General features: G+C 45.6%; 1 protein-coding gene across 1 annotated transcript in view; it reads left to right on the top strand.

Annotated features, from left to right (window-relative positions):
• Window positions 1-3,193: 3,193 nt before the first annotated feature.
• LOC136374440 (leukemia inhibitory factor receptor-like) overlaps window positions 3,194-7,298 on the top strand; it is a 47,263-nt gene continuing 43,158 nt past the window's right edge. The window contains exon 1 of the mRNA XM_066339801.1: window positions 3,194-3,300. The gene's annotated coding sequence lies outside the window, so the exon portion shown is untranslated. The remainder of the gene's footprint in view (window positions 3,301-7,298) is intronic.

Raw genomic sequence — 7,298 nt, 5'->3', positions numbered from 1 at the left:
CTCAAGAACTTTTTCTGACTTAGACAGCAGATCTGTTGTTCTCTTAAGTAATAATAAGCCCTGAGATAGACTAAGATAAACTGAAGCTAACCTACTTTCCAGAGTGACTTAAACCTTTCCCTCTCAATGTCCAAAATATTAGTGTTGAAAGGCACAGCCTTCCATTGATGTCAACAGCTGTTGACATCAATGACAAAATCCTACACTGACTATATAAAGAAACAGTTGTGCGTTCCAGCATCTGTCCTTCAGTTTTCTGGAAAACAGAGATAAGGCAGGAAACAAAATAAATGGCCTTCATGTATGTACTCTACACAGATAAATTTCCTCATAAAATGTAACAGCTATGATATTTTATGGAGAAGATGTCATGATGAGACTGGATGCATGCATAGCATATTTACTGCAGATGAGAAGTAGCAGGGTAATTAGGCCACTTGTTTGTCTAGGGAATGTTTATATTAAAACTAACACATTTCACTGCATAAAAGAAGAGATAAGTGATACCAACCATCTGTAGTCTATCATCTTGAAACTTGTGCTATACAGACTTGTAAATTGAACACTTAACTTCCAATTAAGTACTGAAAATTTACTCATTATTACAGTATCAAAACATTAAAACAACTTCAGGAACCTTCCCTGTTTTGTCCTGGAAGCCTCTTCTAATTTCACAATCACATTTTTCTGCTTAAAAAAAACTTCAAATACGCATAGCTCCTGTATGAAATGTCTGTGAATTACAGGGAAGCTATCTGGCTAATTAAAAATAGAAAATATTAAAAATTACTCTTGCTTGGTTTTGTGATCTAGAAAATTTGCCCAATCTTCTGCCACTACTGATGGTATCATGCATATAGTACAGGGCTTTCTGACAAGTGAGATGTCTGTGAGCCTTTATTAAAGTTGAAATCACATGAGCTGCAGAAAAGGAAGGCGGAACGATTTCATTTAACATTTTCAATGACTTTTAAAAACAGTTCTTGTGTCATTTTCCTGGCTGGAAACCTGCACTCATGTGTGTCATCCATGGCACAAAGTGCATGCTACATCCTCATGAAACTTAGATGCAGACTCTAGAGAGGTCACCAGTTAATGAGATCTGGAAACGACAGAGGCAGTCCTCCCTTGAAGAAGTGCATATAGTAAAATGTCCACTTTCTGCTCAAACCTTGTGGTGCTACGTGTATTTCCAGTTTCCTTGTGATTTGACTGCTTCTGTGTGAAAGAAAGTAGAAGGACTTCTGGGCTAGAATGGGAAGTAAATGGAAAAATGTTGTTAGGCAGCTGACATATCAAACCTCCGTGAAGTTTTCACACAAAATCAGCCATCCAGCATCCTTTCCAGTGAGGAGAGATTTGGTACTGTGAAAGGATGACTGATGTGCTGGAAAGGCAACTGCTTAAACCTACTAAGTCAACATCCCTAATAGGGTTCTTGTTTTGAAGTCTGTCCATCCTTGGAGTTTTTGTGAGTGTTTCAACATGCATCAATGTTCTGCTTGGGATTCACAGCCCATGGCTTCTCTTCATATCAGGTTAAAAATAATCCAGGAATGACAGGTATATAGGGAGACTCAATCCTTCCTGTTGAGATGACACACACCAAAACACAGACAAGTGTCTCAGGGTTCAAGGTCTGAAGCCAAGTTCTTGAGGTAGAACAGATCTGAAATCGCATATTTTGATGCATTACTCAAGGTTCACATGCATCTTGCTGGTCTACTGAAGCTTCAGTTCTGTTTGCACAAGACTGCTGGAAAGGAGATAGAACAGTGGCAGATTTCTCCTCTACAGAAGAAAGTCTAAGTGAACATATGTGCAATGTGCAGGCAATGTGCAGGAGAGTCTGGATTTGGGGCCTGAAATCATCTACTTAGCCACCACAGGACACAAGCCTGGATCAGGAATTCTATGCAAATATTTGCAGTTTTCTGTCATCTGGGTTGTGACACAAACAATCTGCAGCAACCTGGAAAACGGCACTAGGAAAACATTGGCAGAAAAAAACACAAGGAAAATCCAGCACTCACTTTTTCTCCCCACTGTCTTGTGGTTGACTGGGGCACAGGAGAGGAGCCACAGGCTTGCCAACTCTTCTGATTTTATGGGTCTCGTGGCATATTTTTTTTTAAATTGCCCGACTCTTGAGACTGTGGGATTGTGAGGATTTAAAGTTTAATTTAAAAGAGAGGCTGACTTGCGACACTTGCGGCTTCAAAGAAACGTCGGAGGTCAAGTCTCAGACCTCAAAAACTAGTGGCAAACACACATAAAACCAATCAAGAATGGCCTGCGCCTGTGAGGCCAGGCCCACCGCGTCCAACCCTGGAGGTCTGGCAGCGCTGGAAGTATTCAAGGTACTTTTCTATAAGGAATATTTGACCGTGCCACAGAGAAAACCCGAAAGGCTCAGATGACATCCGCGCCTTCACCCTCCCCGTAGCACACCCGCCACAGCCCGCTGGGGACCCAGCCACATGCCGGCCCCCACCCCACGGCCCAGGGGCCGGCCAGCCCGCAGCGCCGGGCACCCTGGGGCCGGCAGACCCGGGCCGCGCCGGGCGGCGGGAGGCGGCGGTGCCCGGGGCAGGGCCGGGGGCGGCGGCGGGCGGTGCGCGGCGCAGGCTCCTCCCGCGGGCAGCCCGCCAGCCCCGCTCCTCCATCCTTCCCTCCCTCCCTCCCTCTCTCTCTCCCTCCCTCCCTCCGCGGCTCCATCCCTCCTTCCTGTCGGCGCTGCGCACTGCTGCCGCCAGAGCTGGGCCGCGCCGCGCACCGCCCGCGCACCCGCGGCATGCGGCCCCCTCAGGGCACGGCCGGGCGGCGCCGGGTGAGTGCGGGACCGCGCCGGGCGCCCGCTCCCGGCCGCTCGCACCTGGGAGGGGGCGGCCCGAGGGGCGCGATGATGGATGTTCCCTCCATCCCTCCCTCGCTCTGCCCGCCCCGGGGAGGTGCCGGCCGGGAGGGGCGGAGGGGGGGGCCTGGCAGCCCCGCCGGGCCCCAGCGCGGTGGCGGGGATTTTCGGAGAGCCCCTCAGCTGCCTGCCCGGTGCTGTCGTGCGGCTCGGGGCTCGGCCGGGGCTCGGCCGCGGCTGGGGACAGGTGGCGGCGGCGCCGGGGGCGCGGCGGGGGTCGGAGCCGGTGCGGGAGCAGACCGCGGCAGCCTCCCTCGGGGGCGCGGGGGGAGACCGCGGCTCCTCTCTGCCGCTGCCCGGAGCCTGCGACTTAAATAGAGGCTGTGTTTTGTCAACAGCTCATTCTGCGGGCCGGCAGGTTGGCTGGCTCGAGGACTGAGCAGCGGGTAAATACTATTTATGCCTTCTTTTGTTATTATTTTATTTCACTTTTAAATAAATAGCACCCCTTTGAAAGATGGTCCTTAAGAGGGGACTCTAAAGCCCCTTCTGCGTTTGGGGAGCATCCAGACGTGCCGGGCGCCTTGCCGCACACTGGCTGTACAGGGACTGGCGCAGTGGTAGCTGTGTCTGTTTTGAGTGATTGAATTTCTAATGTGTGTCGATACCGTGTTTGAAAACGATCTCTCCAAACCTTTGAGGCAGTTCTGAAGAGAACGTTATTCCCTTGTTAAAATTCAGTGTGTAAATTTGAATCGACTATGTTGTGCTGTCATGCTGTGTGTTTCTTCGGTAGAAATTGGTTATATGCATCGTTTATTTTTCACTTTGTCGTTGGTGGTGAATGCCTGCGAAGTTTGCTATGAATGGGAGTGAAGATCTGGTTAGGTATTAGATTCACCTAATTCTGAGGAGAGGTGGGATGGTGAGCTGTTGTGTAGGGATTGCCACTGATTCTTTTTGGCAGACTTTCACACTTAAAATCACCATTGCAAAAGTAGTCAGATATTTACATTCCATTATTAAGGCCACGTTATGTCAAATTTCTTTCAGGAAAGCCTGGGAATTGGGTAGATTTCTGCTGTATTTGAAACTCAGCTTGTTACCTCAATAAGGCAGTGTGACTTGCCTTTGGCATCTCACCTGGAGGTCCATTCTGCATTTTCTCCTTTACTACAGAAGAATTCTTTAAATTCTTCCTGAACCCTTAGTTCAACCCCACAGCATGAACCCAGACTGCTAATAAGACTAAGCAGGTTTAGTAGCTGTGAGAAAGATTAAACTCTGTGTCATGCCATGTTCCCTCTCAAATCAGCATGTGGCAGTGCCAGCTGAGACAGTATGATTTTTTGGTGTAGATCCATCAGTGTCCACGTGTTTTATGTATAAAGCTTTGTACATCCTGTAGGGAAGAATGCATGAATGCCTTGATCTGTAAAAAGTCTGTGCTTGTCCTTAGCTTATTAACCATTTTATGCTGCATGATTTTGGTGATAAAGATAAGCTTTGATTTCTGTTGATTTCTATACGTAAAGGTGAGAATAGACCCAGAAGTCTCCTGGGTTCAGCCATGATTTGAATCAAGATCAAAACAAAAATTATCTTTGAATGAGGGGAAGGATTTGGATGTGGAAGACAGGAGCAAATGTCCTGAGTATATCCACAGAATTAGTAGCAAGCATCATACCTGCGCTTGGTTGTTATTTCTCAGCATGAGTTGCTGGCCATTAGCTGGAGATGGGTCTGCAGGTTACTTCGGAGAAGTCTAAGAAAAGACAGACTGCAAGGGTGTGATCCACCCTGGAAAATGTTGCAGAAGCTCACAAAAGGAAAGTTTAAAAATCACAAAGTCAGAGCTGGTTTGGAATATAACTTTTAGGGATTCAGTAGATCACCTGATTTTGTTTGCTTTCTGTTTACTAAGTCTTTGCGTCCTTTCATCTTATTGCTGTTTCACCTATTCAAACTTTTATCAACATTACCAAATGATAACAGTTTCCATTGTGCACTTTCCAAACACACCACTGTACTCACCTAGAGCAACCAGTGGCAAGTATTACCTGTGAGTTAGATTGTGAAAAATCCCTTTACAGGTGTGCTGAGGAAAGGGAGAGACTTAACCTTTAGGTGAGGGCATAGACTCACAGACTTGCCGAAGGCAAATCAGGAATACACGGGAACTGCCATATGGGTGGAGATGCTCTTCTCAGAGAGGAATACTTTTTCACAGGTGGCAAAGCTGCTGCTGCTACTCTAGCAGGTATTCATAGGACTTTAATTTCAAGTCCTTGTCGAGTTACAATCTCTGGCTGTAAGGTCACATCTATTTCAGCATCATGCATCTCAGGGCTTTAGAAAATGTTTTAAAAATATTTGAATTTATTAACGTGCATAGGAAATGCTAGAACAGAATAATTAAATGAATCTCTAAATGAGCAACAGCTCTTTTAGAGTATGAATGTTGGATTGCTTAATCCAGTGAGTGTCTGACAGCAAATTTTGTGGTTTATGAAAAGGTATATTTAAAGATGTATTTAAATAACCTAGATGTTTGTGAATTCTGACTCTATCTTGCAGAGTGCCATATATCACAAGGCTGATGCAGATGGATTATATTTTTCTTTTCCCCTGAGATATAGTTATGATTACTTCTTTGCTGGTAGGCATCGAATTTCTTTCTAAAAATAAGAAAAATAAATTGCTTCTAGATAAGACTTGAGAAGTGCCCTGTGCTCCAAAGCTGGTTGATACATTTTGTTCCATAAACAGTTCAGTATAAAAGATGAAAAAAAAATCCTTGGGACCAAGATCTGGAGATCACGATCCTGCACTTGTAGTGAGTGCCCTCTCTCAAGGACATGAACATGAGTGTTACATTGAGTCAGTGGTTACTTAAGCTTCAGAGAGAAATACCATCGACAAAAGGGCTGTAGTCTTCATCCTGACTCATCTGTCATTTGAGTAGCCTGGAGGTGTTTCTGATACTCTCACAAGTGCTGCAGTGACTTGGGTTGCCTCAAAAAGAGGAACATTCCTGCTGCTTTCTTCTCCCATGTCTTTAAACAAAAGCAACAGCTTTTTTCTTTGGAACGTGATTCTTTGGTTCTGTGGTCATTTTGTCAGCAGATATGAGCAGGGAATAATTGCTTTGTGAATCTTGAGTGTTTAAGCATCAGGCAAGTGGTATGGCCCTGTCAAAGATGAGATTGCATCTGTGCATTCTCATGCCTACAAATTTTATCACCTCTCCTTTTATTTTTTTTTCTCTCTAATGTTTACCTGCAGCTAAATGAGATTTTCAAACATGTTTCTTTTAGGTTGAAGCATCCAAAGTTTGGGTTTTATACGCGCTTAAATGTCTTCAGGGATCGTCTTCCAGAATCGTATGGATTTTCTCCAGAGTGATTAGCATGGCAATGATGAGGGCCATATAAATTCCTAGATGAACAGACCTATTTTCTTATGTGTGTTTTCAGGGATTGAGAGGCAGCTAGGATATCTATCACTAGAAAACACAGAAAGTCCCCTGTGTTCTTTGCCTTCCTTCCTTACTGACTTACAAAATAGCAGATTTTAATTAGAGTAAATGATCTTTGGAAGTTCTTATCTGTCCCTGGGAAATATATCCGGGGTCTGTTTTTCATACACATCATAATTTTTTTGCTGCTCGCTGCAATCCTCCTTCATCTGGAACATTTACAGACTGTGGGAGCCCTGCTGCTGTGTGTTTGTAAGGCCCTTGGACTCCTGCAAGCAGCAGAAGCTCAACAGAGTCTTTTGCCACTTTGCTGCTGTCTGCCTTTCCCTGCTGCTGTCTCTTGGAATCATTCCTAGTACCAGGTTTCACTGTAAGCAGAAAGTGCTTAGGCTAAAAATAACTCCTAAGCCAATGGTATGAATGTTGGTCAGGGTGTAAGGTTTTGAAAGGCATATGTCCCCCCTCCTTTCTGTGCACTGTCTGGAGCTGGCACTGGAGTGAGGTCAACTGTTGCTACAACAGAACCAGCTTATCCCACAGGCAGAGAACTGCTGAGTTGTCAGCTGTTGAGGCCAAATTGTGTCTTTTACCTCAGGGAGCACAAGTTATAAAAGCACATGTCATGGAAACAAGGACAGCACTGTGGCAATTCCCTGCTCCTTCTGCCTCACTTTCTACCCTGCCAAAAATCAGACCCTCAGACAGCCCACAGCAGAAGATGGATGGCTGTGTTGGCAGGTTGGGGTTTAGCACCACCTCCCCCCTCTATTGGGCCAAATGTTGTCAGAGAGCAGTCTCCTTTCTCGTCTGTATACTCCACGGTTCATGGGCAGAGTACTGCAAGACCAAAAGTACATTCTTTCAGCCAGCCTCAGTCTCCTGAAATTTCCTTAGACAGATAAAGTAGGTTTCTTGAGGTTTTTATGATGCAGCATTCTCTTTCCAGTCAGCTAGTTTCAGTGATAG

The sequence above is a fragment of the Sylvia atricapilla genome, chromosome Z (genome assembly GCF_009819655.1).
Source record: "Sylvia atricapilla isolate bSylAtr1 chromosome Z, bSylAtr1.pri, whole genome shotgun sequence".
Classification (NCBI taxonomy): domain Eukaryota; kingdom Metazoa; phylum Chordata; class Aves; order Passeriformes; family Sylviidae; genus Sylvia; species Sylvia atricapilla.
This window is presented reverse-complemented; position numbering and strand designations above follow the sequence as displayed.